At 44.7% G+C, this 19766-nt stretch overlaps 1 protein-coding gene across 1 annotated transcript in view; it reads left to right on the top strand.

Moving 5' to 3' along the window:
• The first annotated feature begins 1216 nt into the window (after window positions 1-1216).
• Window positions 1217-19766, top strand: part of LOC128704519 (protein O-mannosyl-transferase TMTC2) — a 642699-nt gene continuing 624149 nt past the window's right edge. Inside the window, exon 1 of the mRNA XM_070079668.1 lies at window positions 1217-1501. The gene's annotated coding sequence lies outside the window, so the exon portion shown is untranslated. The remainder of the gene's footprint in view (window positions 1502-19766) is intronic.

Here is a 19766-nt window from a genome sequence, read left to right as displayed (position 1 = left end):
GCACTCTACTTAGTTACTTAGAGAGGTTCTAATGATCTTAGAGGAACTTAAAATGGTGCTGCACTCTACGTAGTTACTTAGAGAGGTTCTAATGATCTTTGAGGAACTTAAAATGGTGCTGCACTCTACTTAGTTACTTAGAGAGGTTCTAATGATCTTAGAGGAACTTAGTTATAAGATGTTAGATATATGTGGAGCGAAGATGCTTGATATAGTTGTCCTTTATATCTGGTGGAATGTGGGTTTGTTAAACGGGGTATCTGATTAACGAGTTAAATGAGGGTGTCAGGAAGCCCTAGATCCTGACGCACGAACCACCACCAGCGTCAGGAAGTCTTATTTCCTGACGCACGAACCACCTCCAGTGTCAGTAGCGACAGTATCCTGACGCACGAACAACCACCAGCGTCAGGAAGTCTTATTTCCTGACGCACGAACCACCTCCAGTGTCAGTAGCGACAGTATCCTGACGCACGAACAACCACCAGCGTCAGGAAGTCTTATTTCCTGACGCACGAACCACCTCCAGTGTCAGTAGCGACAGTATCCTGACGCACGAACAACCACCAGCGTCAGGAAGTCTTATTTCCTGACGCACGAACCACCTCCAGTGTCAGTAGCGACAGTATCCTGACGCACGAACAACCACCAGCGTCAGGAAGTCTTATTTCCTGACGCACGAACCACCTCCAGTGTCAGTAGCGACAGCATCCTGACGCACAAACCACCACCGGCGTCAGCAGCGACAGTATCCTGACGCACAAACCACCACAGCGTCAGGAATTCCTATTTCCTGACGCACAAACCACCACCAGTGTCAGCAGCGACAGTATCCTGACGCACAAACCACCACAGCGTCAGGAATTCCTATTTCCTGACGCACAAACCACCACTAGTGTCAGGAAGCCATATTTCTTGACGCACGAACCACCTCCAGTGTCAGCAGCGGCAGTATCCTGACGCACAAACCACCACCAGCGTCAGGAAGTCCTATTTCCTGACGCACAAACCACTACCAATGTCAGCAGCGACAGTATCCTGACGCACAAAACCTCCCGCGCTGCAGAAAGTGGGCGTGCGACCCCACTGTGACCAAGCTCCTCCCACTGAGTTTACCACGCAAGGCTCCACCTCCCACTATATACGTGGGTGCTGGTGGCAGTGGCTGTCAGCCGTCAGCTAGTTGCTTCCCGGCGCTCGAGCATTGAGGATATACGCGGCTCGGAGCCAGGGATCCCTCAATCATGTGAATCTGTATCCGTCTAGTGGGTTTCTGCCGCTGTGATGGTGGTTTTCGAAACCCTGGGCCATTGAAAAAATGACCTGTAGCGCGGTTTTATCGGTCGGCAATTGCCCTTCGCGAGTGAGTCGAATTCATTGTCCATCCTCTTCTAAATTCCCCAATTATGATAGTGTTTGAGGAGGTCAGAAATAGTTCTTTGAGAATGAAAACGAAAATGATAGATAATTTTAATAGTCGACTACTGGCGTCTTCTAAATAGTAAGTAATTTTTTGTGTCTAAGTTTAATATATGTTAAGTGTTGGGAGTTTGTTGTCTTCTGAGGTCTTGTTAGGAATGGTAGTTAGAGAAGTGTTTGTTAGATGTGGTGTGTATTGTCTGTGTATTGTTGCTGGCTTGTATACACACATGTATACACACATGTATACACACATGTATACACACATCCAAGAAATGTATGTAACATATACACACATGCATTAGGACACATACATATGTTTACACACTACACCCACACTACACACACATACACTACACACACACACACTACACACACACACACTACACACACACACACACACACACACATACACACACTACACACACACACACAGACACACCCACATTACACACAAACACACCCACATTACACACACACACACACACATCAAACACACACACACACACTTCACATACACACACTGCACACACACACTACACACAAACTACACATACACACACACACTACACACAAACTACACATACACACACACACTACACACACACACTACACACACCCACACACACACACTACACACACACACTACACACCCTACACACACACACACACACACACACAATTCAGCAAACACCCCACCTGAAAAAACAATAAAAATCGCCCCTCCCCCCAAAAAAAACAGAAAAACACCAAGCCCCAACGCTATTAAAACCCAACAAACAATTTCCAACACAGAAAAACAAAATCCACACACACACAACAGCATTCAAGACACGCATATCTATTATATTACTCAAAAAAAAATACGAAATTATTAATTTTGGGTGAAAATAAAAGCCAAGAAAAGGCCCAGCAATGGCAAGACACAATCCCAATCTTACGTATTAAAAAACTTATTAATAAAACCAGATTTAATAAAGAAATTGTAAATAATAAAACGTGTGTGTCCAGTAATAATAATAATAATAATAATAATAATAATAATAATAATAATAATAATATATATATATATATATATATATATATATATATATATATATATATATATATATATATACATAGTAATGCTATTACTGCTCCTAGTTTACTGTGCACCTGATATCCATCCTGTAGATGGTGTCACATAAGGATATACAAGAATCCTAGGAACTAGGTCCCACAAGCGTCAACAGGATTTATATCTATATTTCACTTATCTGTCACAGTCAAATTTAGGATATTTTCTTAATATGTCTGGTATCTTATTTTCATTAATAATATATCTTGACATATCACAAGCTGTTATACTGTCTATATGTTCCTCAATAAGTGGAGAATTAAGCACATGGTGTTTAACAAAATGATTAAAGGTTTAGTTAAATTCTGTTTAGTTTAATTATTATCTGTTTGTCTGTTAGACTGTCAGCAGAACTTGAAACCAAGGTTAAGCCTGGCCACTACATCAGTCAGTACTTGTAACCAAGGTTAAGCCTGGCCACTACATCAGTCAGTACTTGTAACCAAGGTTAAGCCTGGCCACTACATCAGTCAGTACTTGTAACTAAGCTTAAGCCTGGCCACTGCATCAGTCAGTACTTGTAACCAAGGTTAAGCCTGGCCACTACATCAGTCAGTACTTGTAACTAAGCTTAAGCCTGGCCACTGCATCAGTCAGTACTTGTAACTAAGCTTAAGCCTGGCCACTACATCAGTCAGTACTTGTAACTAAGCTTAAGCCTGGCCACTACATCAGTCAGTACTTGTAACCAAGGTTAAGCCTGGCCACTACATCAGTCAGTACTTGTAACCAAGGTTAAGCCTGGCCACTACATCAGTCAGTACTTGTAACCAAGGTTAAGCCTGGCCACTACATCAGTCAGTACTTGTAACTAAGCTTAAGCCTGGCCACTGCATCAGTCAGTACTTGTAACCAAGCTTAAACCTGGCCACTACAACATCAGTCAGTACTTGAAACCAAGCCTAAGCCTGGCCACTACATCAGGCAGTACTTGTAACGAAGCTTAAGCCTGGCCACTACATCAGTCAGTACTTGTAACCAAGCTTATGTCTGGCCAATACAATATCAGTCAGTACTTGTAACCAAGCTTAAGCCTGGCCACTACAACATCAGTCAGTACTTGTAACCAAGCTTAAACCTGGCCACTACAACATCAGTCAGTACTTGTAACCAAGCTTAAGCCTGGCCACTACATCAGTCAGTACTTGTAACCAAGCCTAAGCCTGGCCACTACATCAGTCAGCACTTGTAACCAAGCTTAAGCCTGGCCACTACATCAGTCAGCACTTGTAACCAAGCTTAAGCCTGGCCACTACATCAGTCAGTACTTGTAACCAAGCTTAAGCCTGGCCACTACAACATCAGTCAGTACTTGTAACCAAGCTTAAGCCTGGCCACTACAATATCAGTCAGTACTTGTAACCAAGCTTAAGCCTGGCCACTACAATATCAGTCAATACTTGTAACCAAGCTTAAGCCTGGCCACTACAATATCAGTCAGTACTTGTAACCAAGCTTAAGCCTGGCCACTACAACATCAGTCAGTACTTGTAACCAAGCTTAAGCCTGGCCACTACAACATCAGTCAGTACTTGTAACCAAGCTTAAGCCTGGCCACTACAACATCAGTCAGTACTTGTAACCAAGCTTAAGCCTGGCCACTACAATATCAGTCAGTACTTGTAACCAAGCTTAAGCCTGGCCACTACAACATCAGTCAGTACTTGTAACCAAGCTTAAGCCTGGCCACTACAACATCAGTCAGTACTTGTAACCAAGCTTAAGCCTGGCCACTACAATATCAGTCAGTACTTGTAACCAAGCTTAAGCCTGGCCACTACAACATCAGTCAGTACTTGTAACCAAGCTTAAGCCTGGCCACTACAACATCAGTCAGTACTTGTAACCAAGCTTAAGCCTGGCCACTACAACATCAGTCAGTACTTGTAACCAAGCTTAAGCCTGGCCACTACAACATCAGTCAGTACTTGTAACTAAGCTTAAGCCTGGCCACTACAACATCAGTCAGTACTTGTAACCAAGCTTAAGCCTGGGCACTACAACATCAGTCAGTACTTGTAACCAAGCTTAAGCCTGGCCACTACAACATCAGTCAGTACTTGTAACCAAGCTTAAGCCTGGCCACTACAACATCAGTCAGTGTTCACATTGCAAGTTGCTCCATACAAGTACTTATCTACGTTCATGTTATCATAGTGGGTTATAGATCAACGTTCATGTTATAGTGGGTTATAGATCAACGTTCATGTTATCATAGTGGGTTATAGATCTAAGTTCATGTTATCATAGTGGGTTATAGATTTACGTTCATGTTATCATAGTGGGTTATAGATCTAAGTTCATGTTATCATAGTGGGTTATAGATTTACGTTCATGTTATCATAGTGGGTTATAGATCTACGTTCATGTTATCATAGTGGGTTATAGATCTACGTTCATGTTATAGTGGGTTATAGATCTACGTTCATGTTATCATAGTGGGTTATAGATCTACGTTCATGTTATCATAGTGGGTTATAGATCTACGTTCATGTTATCATAGTGGGTTATAGATCTACGTTCATGTTATCATAGTGGGTTATAGATCTACGTTCATGTTATCATAGTGGGTTATAGATCTACGTTCATGTTATCATAGTGGGTTATAGATCTACGTTCATGTTATCATAGTGGGTTATAGATCAACGTTCATGTTATAGTGGGTTATAGATCAACGTTCATGTTATCATAGTGGGTTATAGATCTAAGTTCATGTTATCATAGTGGGTTATAGATTTACGTTCATGTTATCATAGTGGGTTATAGATCTAAGTTCATGTTATCATAGTGGGTTATAGATCTACGTTCATGTTATAGTGGGTTATAGATCTACGTTCATGTTATCATAGTGGGTTATAGATCTACGTTCATGTTATCATAGTGGGTTATAGATCTACGTTCATGTTATCATAGTGGGTTATAGATCTACGTTCATGTTATCATAGTGGGTTATAGATCTACGTTCATGTTATCATAGTGGGTTACAGATCTACCTTCATGTTATCATAGTGGGTTATAGATCTACGTTCATGTTATAGTGGGTTATAGATCTACGTTCATGTTATCATAGTGGGTTATAGATCTACGTTCATGTTATCATAGTGGGTTATAGATCTACCTTCATGTTATCATAGTGGGTTATAGATCTACCTTCATGTTATCATAGTGGGTTATAGATCTACCTTCATGTTATCATAGTGGGTTATAGATCTACCTTCATGTTATCATAGTGGGTTATAGATCTACCTTCATGTTATAGTGGGTTATAGATCTACTCAGGCTTCTAACTACATTCCTGTAACATTCAATTTCATTACTTACCTTTCTCCTAATATTACTGCTAATGCTACACACAGAGACTCCAAAGTTATATTCTATACTATCCTTCAGAGTACTTTTGTTGACTAACAAATCAGCTGAATCACGAAGATGTAATCCAGAGAGTAATGGAATCCACAGCAATTAAACATTAATCCCCATTTCCCCGGATTTTTCATTACCTACTCCTGACTATTGCAATGATCAACTTAAGACACATTATGTGAGTCATGAGTCTTCAGTGATGGCACAGAATCAGAAATAATCATAGAGTCAAGTTCAGTGCCATAGATTCAGTGCCACAAGTTGTTTTTAGTGATCTTAGGATGGTACATATTGCACTATTAGTATGGTCAACAGTTCGAGTGTACATACCCGGGTGCTAGCTCTTGGGCCCCAGAAGATCCTGGAGGATCTCAGAAGATCCCGGAGGATCCCATAAGATCCCAGAGGATCTCAGAGGATCCCAGAACGCAGAAGATCCCATAAGAGGATCCCAGAGGATCCAAGAAGATCTCAGATCCCATAGGATCTCTGAAGATCCCAGAGGATCCAAGAGGATCCCAGAAAATCCCATAAGAGGATCCCAGAAGATCCCAGATAAAAGTATATTAACACTATATACTTCAGAAGCAATTAGAGGCATTTCCTTTTTTTTCTTACCTAAGATACTAAAATTATCAATCTTTTAATCGAAAAAGTTAAAAATATTGCGATTTTTCGGACTTAAATCGTTCACATCCTCAGATTAAGAATTTGGAAAAATATATATACTTCATAACTGTGTTTCTTGTGACACCATAATTCAAAATGTCTTAAAGGAATTACACAGAGTCGCACAACTACGTGTCGGTCCGATTTCCACCATTTACAAAGTTGCACACAGTGTGAGACTTCGTAAATGGTCGAAGTTACACAGTGTGTGACTTTGTAAATGGTCGAAGTCACACAATGTGAGACTTCGTAAATGGTCGAAGTCACACAATGTGAGACTTCGTAAGTGGTCGAAGTCACACAATGTGAGACTTCGTAAGTGATCGAAGTCACACAATGTGAGACTTCGTAAATGGTCGAAGTCACACAATGTGAGACTTCGTAAGTGGTCGAAGTCACACAATGTGAGACTTCGTAAGTGATCGAAGTCACACAATGTGAGACTTCGTAAATGGTCGAAGTCACACAATGTGAGACTTCGTAAGTGGTCGAAGTCACACAATGTGAGACTTCGTAAGTGGTCGAAGTCACACAATGTGAGACTTCGTAAGTGGTCGAAGTCACACAGTGTGTGACTTTGTAAGTGGTCGAAGTCACACAATGTGAGACTTCGTAAGTGGTCGAAGTCACACAATGTGAGACTTCGTAAATGGTCGAAGTCACACAATGTGAGACTTCGTAAATGGTCGAAGTCACACTGTGCGCGACTTAGTAAATGGTCGAAGTCACAGTGTGTGACTTCGTAAGTGGTCGAAGTTGGAGCGAAACGTTGTCGTAAGTGTGTCCCTCCTATGTGCTGGTTATCTGTGTATTGTTCCAGTCACGGTGTTGTGCCTTTTTGTCCTTTAACCATGAGCTGTTTTGCCCATTTCGAAGCCTATTTAAGGCCAATTCACGTACTTAGGCCTACTCAATTCACAGCTATTGCGCTAGTCTGAGTTCCCTTCTATCAACTGATCACAAATAAAACGCCCATTTAAACATCAGAATCACCCTATTAAATGCCCAGAAGTCGAAAATTGGTTCTAGTTGATCACTATTTTCAACAAATTTTAACCTAAATGGAAACAAATTTAACAACAAACATTGTCATCATAGCAAACACAGAAGTAACATTTGTTGTGTTTATCAATGATGTCCCAGGACTCTGCAACTTATCTATTTTCAGACCTCCAATAACAACAACAGTCTCTCTCTCTCTCTCTCTCTCTCTCTCTCTCTCTCTCTCTCTCTCTCTCTCTCTCTGTCTCTGTCTCTCTCTCTCTCTCTCTCTCTCTCTCTCTCTCTCTCTGTCTCTGTCTCTGTCTCTGTCTCTCTCTCTCTCTCTCTCTCTCTCTCTCTCTCTCTCTCTCTCTGTCTCTGTCTCTGTCTCTCTCTCTCTCTCTCTCTCTCTCTCTCTGTCTCTGTCTCTGTCTCTGTCTCTCTCTCTCTCTCTCTCTCTCTCTCTCTGTCTCTGTCTCTCTCTCTCTCTCTCTCTCTCTCTCTCTCTCTCTGTCTCTGTCTCTGTCTCTGTCTCTGTCTCTGTCTCTGTCTCTGTCTCTCTGTCTCTGTCTCTGTCTCTGTCTCTGTCTCTCTCTCTCTCTCTCTCTCTCTGTCTCTGTCTCTGTCTCTCTCTCTCTCTCTCTCTCTCTCTCTCTCTCTCTCTCTCTCTGTCTCTGTCTCTGTCTCTCTCTCTCTCTCTCTGTCTCTGTCTCTGTCTCTGTCTGTCTCTCTCTGTCTCTGTCTCTGTCTCTGTCTCTGTCTCTCTCTCTCTCTCTGTCTTTCTGTCTGTCTCTCTATCTTTGTTTCTCTGTCTCTCTTTCCCAATTGATAAACCATAACCAGGAATGCCTGGACAGGGTTGAGGCTGACCCATTAATTGATTTAGATTTTGATCTTGCTACCGAAGTGGCTAGTTTGTGTACCTCATATCCATCCTGTGGATGGTAGTGGCTAGTTTATTGTGTACCTCATATCCATCCTGTGGATGGTAGTGGCTAGTTTATTGTGTACCTCATATCCATCCTGTGGATGGTAGTGGCTAGTTTATTGTGTACCTCATATCCATCCTGTGGATGGTAGTGGCTAGTTTATTGTGTACCTCATATCCATCCTGTGGATGGTAGTGGCTAGTTTATTGTGTACCTCATATCCATCCTTTGGATGGTAGTGGCTAGTTTATTGTGTACCTCATATCCATCCTTTGGATGGTAGTGGCTACTTTATTGTGTACCTCATATCCATCTTTTGGATGGTAGTGGCTAGTTTATTGTGTACCTCATATCCATCCTTTGGATGGTAGTGGCTAGTTTATTGTGTACCTTATATCCATCCTGTGGGTGGTAGTGGCTAGTTTATTGTGTACCTCATATCCATCCTGTGGATGGTAGTGTCTTGTTTATTGTGTACCTCATATCCATCCTTTGGATGGTAGTGGCTAGTTTATTGTGTACCTCATATCCATCCTTTGGATGGTAGTGGCTAGTTTATTGTGTACCTCATATCCATCCTTTGGATGGTAGTGGCTAGTTTATTGTGTACCTTATATCCATCCTGTGGGTGGTAGTGGCTAGTTTATTGTGTACCTCATATCCATCCTGTGGATGGTAGTGGCTAGTTTATTGTGCACCTCATATCCATCCTGTGGATGGTAGTGTCTAGTTTATTGTGTACCTCATATCCATCCTTTGGATGGTAGTGGCTAGTTTATTGTGTACCTCATATCCATCCTGTGGATGGTAGTGGCTAGTTTATTGTGTACCTCATATCCATCCTGTGGATGGTAGTGGCTAGTTTATTGTGTACCTCATATCCATCCTGTGGATGGTAGTGGCTAGTTTATTGTGTACCTCATATCCATCCTGTGGATGGTAGTGGCTAGTTCGTGCACCTCATATCTATCCCGCGGACGGTAGCACAAGAGCATATGGATACACAAAAGGCCTAGGAATCCCAAAAGGGTTAACAGGAGAACATCTGGATTTATATCTACAGGTCACTTATCTGTTACAAGCAAATTTATGAAATTTGCTTAATATATCTGGTATCTTATTTTCATTAATAATATATCTTGACATATCACACAGGTTATTATACTGTCTATATAATCCTTAATAAGTGGAGAATATAGGAAATAGTAGGTAACTGACGTAGAGCTATTAAAACCCCGTACCCTTCCCCAGGTAAATATGACGGAAGGGGGTAGCATACCCCTCCCCAGATAAACAGAAGGGAAGGGGTTAGCATACCCCTCCCCAGATAAACAGAAGGGAAGGGGGTAGCATACCCCTCCCCAAATAAACAGAAGGGAAGGGGGTAGCATACCCCTCCCCAAATAAACAGAAGGGAAGGGGGTAGCATATCCCTCCCCAGATAAACAGAAGGGAAGGGGGTAGCATACCCCTCCCCATATAAACAGGAGGGAAGGGGTAGCATACCTCTCCCCAAATAAACAGAAGGGAAGGGGGTAGCATACCCCTCCCCAAATAAACAGAAGGGAAGGGGGTAGCATACCCCTCCCCAGATAAACAGAAGGGAAGGGGGATAGCATACCCCTCCCCAGATAAACAGAAGGGAAGGGGGTAGCATACCCCTCCACAGATAAACAGAAGGGAAGGGGGTAGCATACCCCTCCCCAGATAAACAGAAGGGAAGGGGGTAGCATACCCCTCCCCAAATAAACAGAAGGGAAGGGGGTAGCATACCCATCTCCAGATAAATAGGAGGGAAGGGGGTAGCATACCCTTCCCCAGATAAATAGGAGGGAAGGGGGTAGCATACCCTTCCCCAGATAAATAGGACGGAAGGGGGTAGCGTACCCTTCCCCAGATAAATAGGGGGGAAGGAGGTAGCATACCCATCCCCAGATAAATAGGACGGAAGAGGGTAGCATACCCTTCCCCAGATAAATAGGAAGGAAGGGGGTAGCATACCCTTTCCCAGATAAATAGGACGGAAGGGGGCATATACCCCTTCCCAGATAAATAGGGGGGAAGGGGGCAAATACCCCTTCCCAGATAAATAGGAGGGATGGGGGGCGCATACCCCTTCCCAGATAAATCGACCAAAAGCAACGATTTTCTCCTCTTCGAGAAACACTTCAGGACACATTCAGTCTACACAGTGGGCGTCTTCAGTCAGAAAGAGACAGCAGGTGTAGTAGTGAAATTAAGATGTAATCAGTCCATCAGTCTTGAGGAACTAGTGTTTGTGGGGAATCAGTCCCCCAACCTGGAGATATTGTTCCAGACCGTGGTGTGGAGATATTGTTCCAGACCGTGGTGTGGAGATATTGTTCCAGACCGTGGTGTGGAGATATTGTTCCAGACCGTGGCGTGGAGATATTGTTCCAGACCGTGGTGTGGAGATATTGTTCCAGACCGTGGTGTGGCGATATTGTTCCAGACCGTGGTGTGGAGATATTGTTCCAGACCGTGGTGTGGAGATATTGTTCCAGACCGTGGTGTGGAGATATTGTTCCAGACCGTGGCGTGGCGATATTGTTCCAGACCGTGGTGTGGAGATATTGTTCCAGACCGTGGTGTGGCGATATTGTTCCAGACCGTGGTGTGGAGATATTGTTCCAGACCGTGGTGTGGAGATATTGTTCCAGACCGTGGTGTGGAGATATTGTTCCAGACCGTGGTGTGGAGATATTGTTCCAGACCGTGGTGTGGAGATATTGTTCCAGACCGTGGTGTGGAGATATTGTTCCAGACCGTGTGGAGATATTGTTCCAGAACGTGGTGTGGAGATTTTGTTCCAGACCGTGGTGTGGAGATTTTGTTCCAGACCGTGGTGTGGAGATTTTTTTCCAGACCGTGGTGTGGAGATTTTTTTCCAGACCGTGGTGTGGAGATATTGTTCCAGACCGTGGTGTGGAAATATTGTTCCAGACCGTGGTGTGGAGATATTGTTCCAGACCGTGGTGTGGAGATATTGTTCCAGACCGTGGTGTGGAGATATTGTTCCAGACCGTGGTGCGGAGATATTGTTCCAGACCGTGTGGAGATATTGTTCCAGAACGTGGTGTGGAGATATTGTTCCAGACCGTGGTGCGGAGATATTGTTCCAGACCGTGTGGAGATATTGTTCCAGACCGTGGTGTGGAGATATTGTTCCAGACCGTGGTGTGGAGATATTGTTCCAGACCGTGGTGTGGAGATATTGTTCCAGACCGTGTGGAGATATTGTTCCAGAACGTGGTGTGGAGATATTGTTCCAGACCGTGGTGTGGAGATATTGTTCCAGACCGTGGTGTGGAGATATTGTTCCAGACCGTGGTGTGGAGATATTGTTCCAGAACGTGGTGTGGAGATATTGTTCCAGACCGTGGTGTGGAGATATTGTTCCAGACCGTGGTGTGGAGATTTTGTTCCAGACCGTGGTGTGGAGATTTTTTTCCAGACCGTGGTGTGGAGATATTGTTCCAGACCGTGGTGTGGAAATATTGTTCCAGACCGTGGTGTGGAGATATTGTTCCAGACCGTGGCGTGGAGATATTGTTCCAGACCGTGGTGTGGAGATATTGTTCCAGACCGTGGTGTGGAGATATTGTTCCAGACCGTGGTGTGGAGATATTGTTCCAGACCGTGGCGTGGAGATATTGTTCCAGACTGTGGTGTGGATATATTGTTCCAGAACGTAGTGTGGAGATATTGTTCCAGACCATGGTGTGAGTACATTCTTCCAAACCATGGAGTAAAAACATTGTTCCAAACCATGGAGTAAAGACATTGTTCCAGACCATGGAGTGAAGGCACTGTTCCAGACCATGGAGGAAAGACATTGTTCCAGACCATGGAGTAAAGACATTGTTCCAAACCATGGAGTAAAGACATTGTTCCAGACCATGGAGTAAAGACATTGTTCCAGACCATGGAGTGAAGACACTGTTCCAGACCATGGAGGAAAGACGTTGTTCCAGACCATGGAGTAAAGACATTGTTCCAAACCATGGAGTAAAGACATTGTTCCAGACCATGGAGTAAAGACATTGTTCCAGACCATGGAGTGAAGACACTGTTCCAGACCATGGAGTAAAGATACTGTTCCAGACCATGGAGTAAAGACACTGTTCCAGACATTGGAGTAAAGACACTGTTCCAGACCATGGAGTGAAGACACTGTTCCAGACCATGGAGTAAAGACACTGTTCCAGACCATGGAGTGAAGACACTGTTCCAGACCATGGAGTGAAGACACTGTTCCAGACCATGGAGTAAAGACACTGTTCCAGACCATGGAGTAAAGATACTGTTCCAGACCATGGAGTAAAGACACTGTTCCAGAGCATGGAGTAAAGACACTGTTCCAGAGCATGGAGTAAAGACACTGTTCCAGACCATGGAGTAAAGACACTGTTTCAGACCATGGAGTAAAGACACTGTTCCAGACCATGGAGTAAAGACACTGTTCCAGACAATGGAGTAAAGACACTGTTCCAGAGCATGGAGTAAAGACACTGTTCCAGAGCATGGAGTAAAGACACTGTTCCAGAGCATGGAGTAAAGACACTGTTCCAGACAATGGAGTAAAGACACTGTTCCAGAGCATGGAGTAAAGACACTGTTCCAGAGCATGGAGTAAAGACACTGTTCCAGAGCATGGAGTAAAGACACTGTTCCAGACCATGGAGTAAAGACACTGTTCCAGACAATGGAGTAAAGACACTGTTCCAGACCATGGAGTAAAGACACTGTTCCAGACAATGGAGTAAAGACACTGTTCCAGACAATGGAGTAAAGACACTGTTCCAGACCATGGAGTGAAGACACTGTTCCAGACCATGGAGTAAAGACACTGTTCCAGAGCATGGAGTAAAGACACTGTTCCAGAGCATGGAGTAAAGACACTGTTCCAGAGCATGGAGTAAAGACACTGTTCCAGACCATGGAGTAAAGACACTGTTCCAGACAATGGAGTAAAGACACTGTTCCAGACCATGGAGTAAAGACACTGTTCCAGACAATGGAGTAAAGACACTGTTCCAGACCATGGAGTGAAGACACTGTTCCAGACCATGGAGTAAAGACACTGTTCCAGAGCATGGAGTAAAGACACTGTTCCAGAGCATGGAGTAAAGACACTGTTCCAGACCATGGAGTAAAGACACTGTTCCAGACCATGGAGTAAAGACACTGTTCCAGACCATGGAGTAAAGACACTGTTCCAGACCATGGAGTAAAGACACTGTTCCAGACCATGGAGTAAAGACACTGTTCCAGACCATGGAGTGAAGACACTGTTCCAGACCATGGAGTGAAGACACTGTTCCAGACCATGGAGTGAAGACACTGTTCCAGACCATGGAGTGAAGACACTGTTCCAGACCATGGAGTGAAGACACTGTTCCAGACCATGCAGCCAAACTCTTCTCCAGTTCTACAATTTCTTTCACCATTTCAGTGTATCTGAGCTGTCTCATGACCTCACGAATCCTCTCACTCTTGGAGAGGGCACTAGACAACGTTTCGAACCATTCTGGACTTCAGCTCACGAAGGGGCGAAACAGAGACCATATTTTACTCTCCACAAAAGAATTTATTTTGTGAACTAAACCAGTGACAGAACTGTGACTGTTTTTCTGATAATGTGAGAACAACTGTCTTATTACGGAGTGGTCTGGAGAGGTCTGGAGAGGTCTGGAGTGATCAGGACTAGCCAGGACTGGTCTTGACTACCCAGGAGTGGTCTGGAGTGGTCAGGAGTGATCAGGACTAGCCAGAACTGGTCAAGACTACCCAGCAGTGGTCTGGAGAGGTCTGGAGTGATCAAGACTAGCCAGGACTGGTCATGACTACCCAGGAGTGGTCTGGAGTGGTCAGGAGTGATCAGGACTAGCCAGAACTGGTCAAGACTACCCAACAGTGGTCTGGAGAGGTCTGGAGTGATCAGGACTAGCCAGGACTGGTCAAGACTACCCAGGAGTGGTCTGGAGAGGTCTGGAGTGATCAGGACTAGCCAGGACTGGTCATGACTACCCAGGAGTGGTCCGGAGTGGTCAGGAGTGATCAGGACTAGCCAGGACTGGTCAAGACTACCCAGCAGTGGTCTGGAGAGGTCTGGAGTGATCAGGACTAGCCAGGACTGGTCATGACTACCCAGGAGTGGTCTGGAGTGGTCAGGAGTGATCAGGACTAGCCAGGACTGGTCAAGACTACCCAGCAGTGGTCTGGAGAGGTCTGGAGTGATCAGGACTAGCCAGGACTGGTCATGACTACCCAGGAGTGGTCTGGAGTGGTCAGGAGTGATCAGGACTAGCCAGAACTGGTCAAGACTACCCAGCAGTGGTCTGGAGTGGTCAAAAGTGATCAGGACTAGCCAGGACTGGTCAAGACTACCCAGGAGTGGTCTGGAGTGGTCAGGAGTGATCAGGACTAGCAAGGACTGGTCAAGACTACCCAGGAGTGGTCTGGAATGGTCAGGAGTGATCAGCACTAGCCAGAACTGGTCAAGACTACCCAGGAGTGGTCTGGAGTGGTCAGGAGTGATCAGGACTAGCCAGGACTGGTCAAGACTACCCAGGAGTGGTCTGGAGAGGTCTGGAGTGATCAGGACTAGCCAGGACTGGTCAAGACTACTCAGGAGTGGTCTGGAGTGGTCAGGAGTGATTAGGACTAGCAAGGACTGGTCAAGACTACCCAGGAGTGGTCTGGAATGGTCAGGAGTGATCAGCACTAGCCAGAACTGGTCAAGACTACCCAGGAGTGGTCTGGAGTGGTCAGGAGTGATCAGGACTAGCCAGGACTGGTCAGGAGTGATCAGAACTAGCCAGGACTGGTCAAGACTACCCAGGAGTGGTCTGGAGTGGTGAGGAGTGATCAGCACTAGCCAGGACTGGTCAAGACTACCCAGGAGTGGTCTGGAGAGGTCTGGAGTGATCAGGACTAGCCAGGACTGGTCAAGACTACCCAAGAGTGGTCTGGAGTGGTCAGGAGTGATCAGGACTAGCCAGGACTGGTCAAGACTACCCAGGAGTGGTCTGGAGAGGTCTGGAGTGATCAGGACTAGCCAGGACTGGTCAAGACTACCCAGGAGTGGTCTGGAGTGGTCAGGAGTGATCAGGACTAGCCAGGACTGGTCAAGACTACCCAGGAGTGGTCTGGAGAGGTCTGGAGTGATCAGGATTAGCCAGGACTGGTCAAGACTACCCAGGAGTGGTCTGGAGTGGTCAGGAGTGATCAGGACTAGCAAGGACTGGTCAAGACTACCCAGGAGTGGTCTGGAATGGTCAGGAGTGATCAGCACTAGCCAGAACTGGTCAAGACTACCCAGGAGTGGTCTGGAGTGGTCAGGAGTGATCAGGACTAGCCAGGACTGGTCAGGAGTGATCAGGACTAGCCAGGACTGGTCAGGAGTGATCAGGACTAGCCAGGACTGGTCAAGACTACCCAGGAGTGGTCTGGAGTGGTCAAGAGTGATCAGGACTAGCCAGGACTGGTCAAGACTACCCAGGAGTGGTCTGGAGTGGTCAGGAGTGATCAGGACTAGCCAGGACTGGTCAAGACTACCCAGGAGTGGTCTGGAGAGGTCTGGAGTGATCAGGACTAGCCAGGACTGGTCAAGACTACCCAGGAGTGGTCTGGAGTGGTCAGGAGTGATCAGGACTAGCCAGGACTGGTCAAGACTACCCAGGAGTGGTCTGGAGAGGTCTGGAGTGATCAGCACTAGCCAGGACTGGTCAAGACTAGCCAGGAGTGGTCTGGAGTGGTCAGGAGTGATCAGGACTAGCCAGGACTGGTCAAGACTACCCAGGAGTGGTCTGGAGAGGTCTGGAGTGATCAGGACTAGCCAGGACTGGTCAAGACTACCCAGGAGTGGTCTGGAGTGGTCAGGAGTGATCAGGACTAGCCAGGACTGGTCAAGACTACCCAGGAGTGGTCTGGAGAGGTCTGGAGTGATCAGGATTAGCCAGGACTGGTCAAGACTACCCAGGAGTGGTCTGGAGTGATCAGGAGTGATCAGGACTAGCAAGGACTGGTCAAGACTACCCAGGAGTGGTCTGTAATGGTCAGGAGTGATCAGCACTAGCCAGAACTGGTCAAGACTACCCAGGAGTGGTCTGGAGTGGTCAGGAGTGATCAGGACTAGCCAGGACTGGTCAAGACTACCCAGGAGTGGTCAGGACTCCTCAGGCGTAGTCAGTAGTAGTCAGTTGTAAAGACTAGCCAAGACTGGTCAAAATGGTCAGGACTAGCCAGGAATGGCCATGTGTGGTCAGGACTAGCCATGAATGGCCATGAGAGGTCAGCACTAGCCTGGAATGGCCCTGAGTGGTCAGGACTAGCCAGGAATGGCCATGAGTGGTCAGGACTAGCCAGGAATGGCCATGAGTGGTCAGGACTAGCCAGGAATGGCCATGAGTGGTCAGCACTAGCCAGGAATGGCCATGAGTGGTCAGAACTAGCAAAGGGTGCTCAGAACTAGCCAGGAGTGGTCAGGAACCAGACAGAAGGGGGCGCCGCCCCTCCTACAGCAAGTAATACACAACTGTGAACATCAACCGTGTTAGTCCTACCTGACACAACACCTCCAGCAACACTTGTTCCACAGTAGAGTTTGATGCCGATCGGATGATGCATTTCCCCAGTTATCCACCAGAAAACAAAATCCCAATTTAAGACAAACTGGAAAATTGAGACTTACAGACCCTAACAATAAGGTCAATATTCCCATGAACATAATTACCCAGCATATAAAGTTTGAAGCCTATCTAAAGATGCATTCTCCAGTTATCAAAATAAATAATACCTTTAAGTTGTTAATTACGTCAAGATTATTGATGCAAGTTTGAAACCGATCGAAAGATATATTAAAATTTTGCAGGAGAAAAATAGTCCCAAAATTTAATTAAAATGGTAAACTGACACCTGCACAGTCCAGTAACACTCAGAAATTTGCTCTCAATGACATACATCAGCGGTGAAAGTTCCAAGCCGACCCGAAGACGCATTCTCAAGCTACTGCTTGTAAATGTTAAAAGAGGAAAGTCGGTCAGGATACACAACACAACACAACACAACACAACACAACACAACACACAACACAACACAACACAACACAACACAACACACAACACACAACACAACACAACACAACACAACACAACACACAACACAACACAACACACAACACAACACAACACAACACAACACAACACACAACACACAACACAACACAACACAACACAACACAACACACAACACAACACAACACACAACACAACACAACACAACACAACACAACACAACACACAACACAACACAACACACAACACACAACACAACACAACACAACACAACACAACACACAACACACAACACAACACAACACAACACAACACACAACACACAACACAACACAACACAACACAACACAACACAACACAACACACAACACAACACAACACAACACAACACACAACACACAACACAACACAACACAACACAACACAACACAACACAACACACAACACACAACACAACACAACACAACACAACACACAACACACAACACAACACAACACAACACAACACAACACAACACACAACACACAACACAACACAACACAACACAAAACACAACACAACACAACACAACACAACACACAACACACAACACAACACAACACAACACACAACACACAACACAACACAACACAACACAACACAACACAACACAACACACAACACAACACAACACACAACACACAACACACAACACAACACAACACAACACAACACAACACACAACACAACACAACACAACACAACACACAACACAACACCACACCTCACAACACACAACAAAACACAAAACACAACACAACACACCTCACAACACACAACAAAACACAACACAACACACAACACACAACACAACACAACACAACACAACACACAACACAACACCACACCTCACAACACACAACAAAACACAAAACACAACACAACACACAACACAAAACACACAACACAAAACACAACACAAAACACAACACAACACACAACACAAAACACAACACAACACACAACACAACACACAACACAAAACACAACACAACACACAACACAAAACCCAACACAACACACAACACACAACACAACACACAACACAACACACAACACAACACACAACACAAAACACAACACAACACACAACACAAAACACAACACACAACACAAAACACAACACAACACACAACACAAAACATAACACAACACACAACACAAAACACAACACAACACACAACACAACACACAACACAACACACAACACAAAACACAACACAACACACAACACAAAACACAACACAACACACAACACAAAACACAACACAACACACAACACAACACACAACACAAAACACAACACAACACACAACACAACACAAAACACAACACAACACACAACACAAAACACAACACAACACACAACACAACACACAACACAAAACACAACACAACACACAACACAAAACACAACACAACACACAACACAAAACACAACACAACACACAACACAACACACAACACAACACACAACACAAAACACAACACAACACACAACACAAAACACAACACACAACACAAAACACAACACAACACACAACACAAAACACAACACAACACACAACACAAAACACAACACAACACACAACACAAAACACAACACAACACACAACACAACACACAACACAAAACACAAAACAACACACAACACAAAACACAACACAACACACAACACAAAACACAACACAACACACAACACAACACACAACACAACACACAACACAACACACAACACAACACACAACACAAAACACAACACAACACACAACACAACACAAAACACAACACAACACACAACACAAAACACAACACAACACACAACACAACACACAACACAAAACACAACACAAAACACACACAACACACAACACAACACACAACACACAACACAAAACACACACAACACAACACACACACAACACACAACACAAAACACACACAACACAACACACAACACAACACAACACACCTCACAACACACAAAACAACACACAACACAAAACACACAACACAAAACACAACACAACACACAACACAAAACACAACACAACACACAACACAACACACAACACAACACAACACACCTCACAACACACAACACAACACACAACACAACACAACACACCTCACAACACACAACACAACAC

Source organism: Cherax quadricarinatus, unplaced genomic scaffold, assembly GCF_038502225.1.
Source record: "Cherax quadricarinatus isolate ZL_2023a unplaced genomic scaffold, ASM3850222v1 Contig1, whole genome shotgun sequence".
Classification (NCBI taxonomy): Eukaryota; Metazoa; Arthropoda; class Malacostraca; order Decapoda; family Parastacidae; genus Cherax; species Cherax quadricarinatus.
This window is presented reverse-complemented; position numbering and strand designations above follow the sequence as displayed.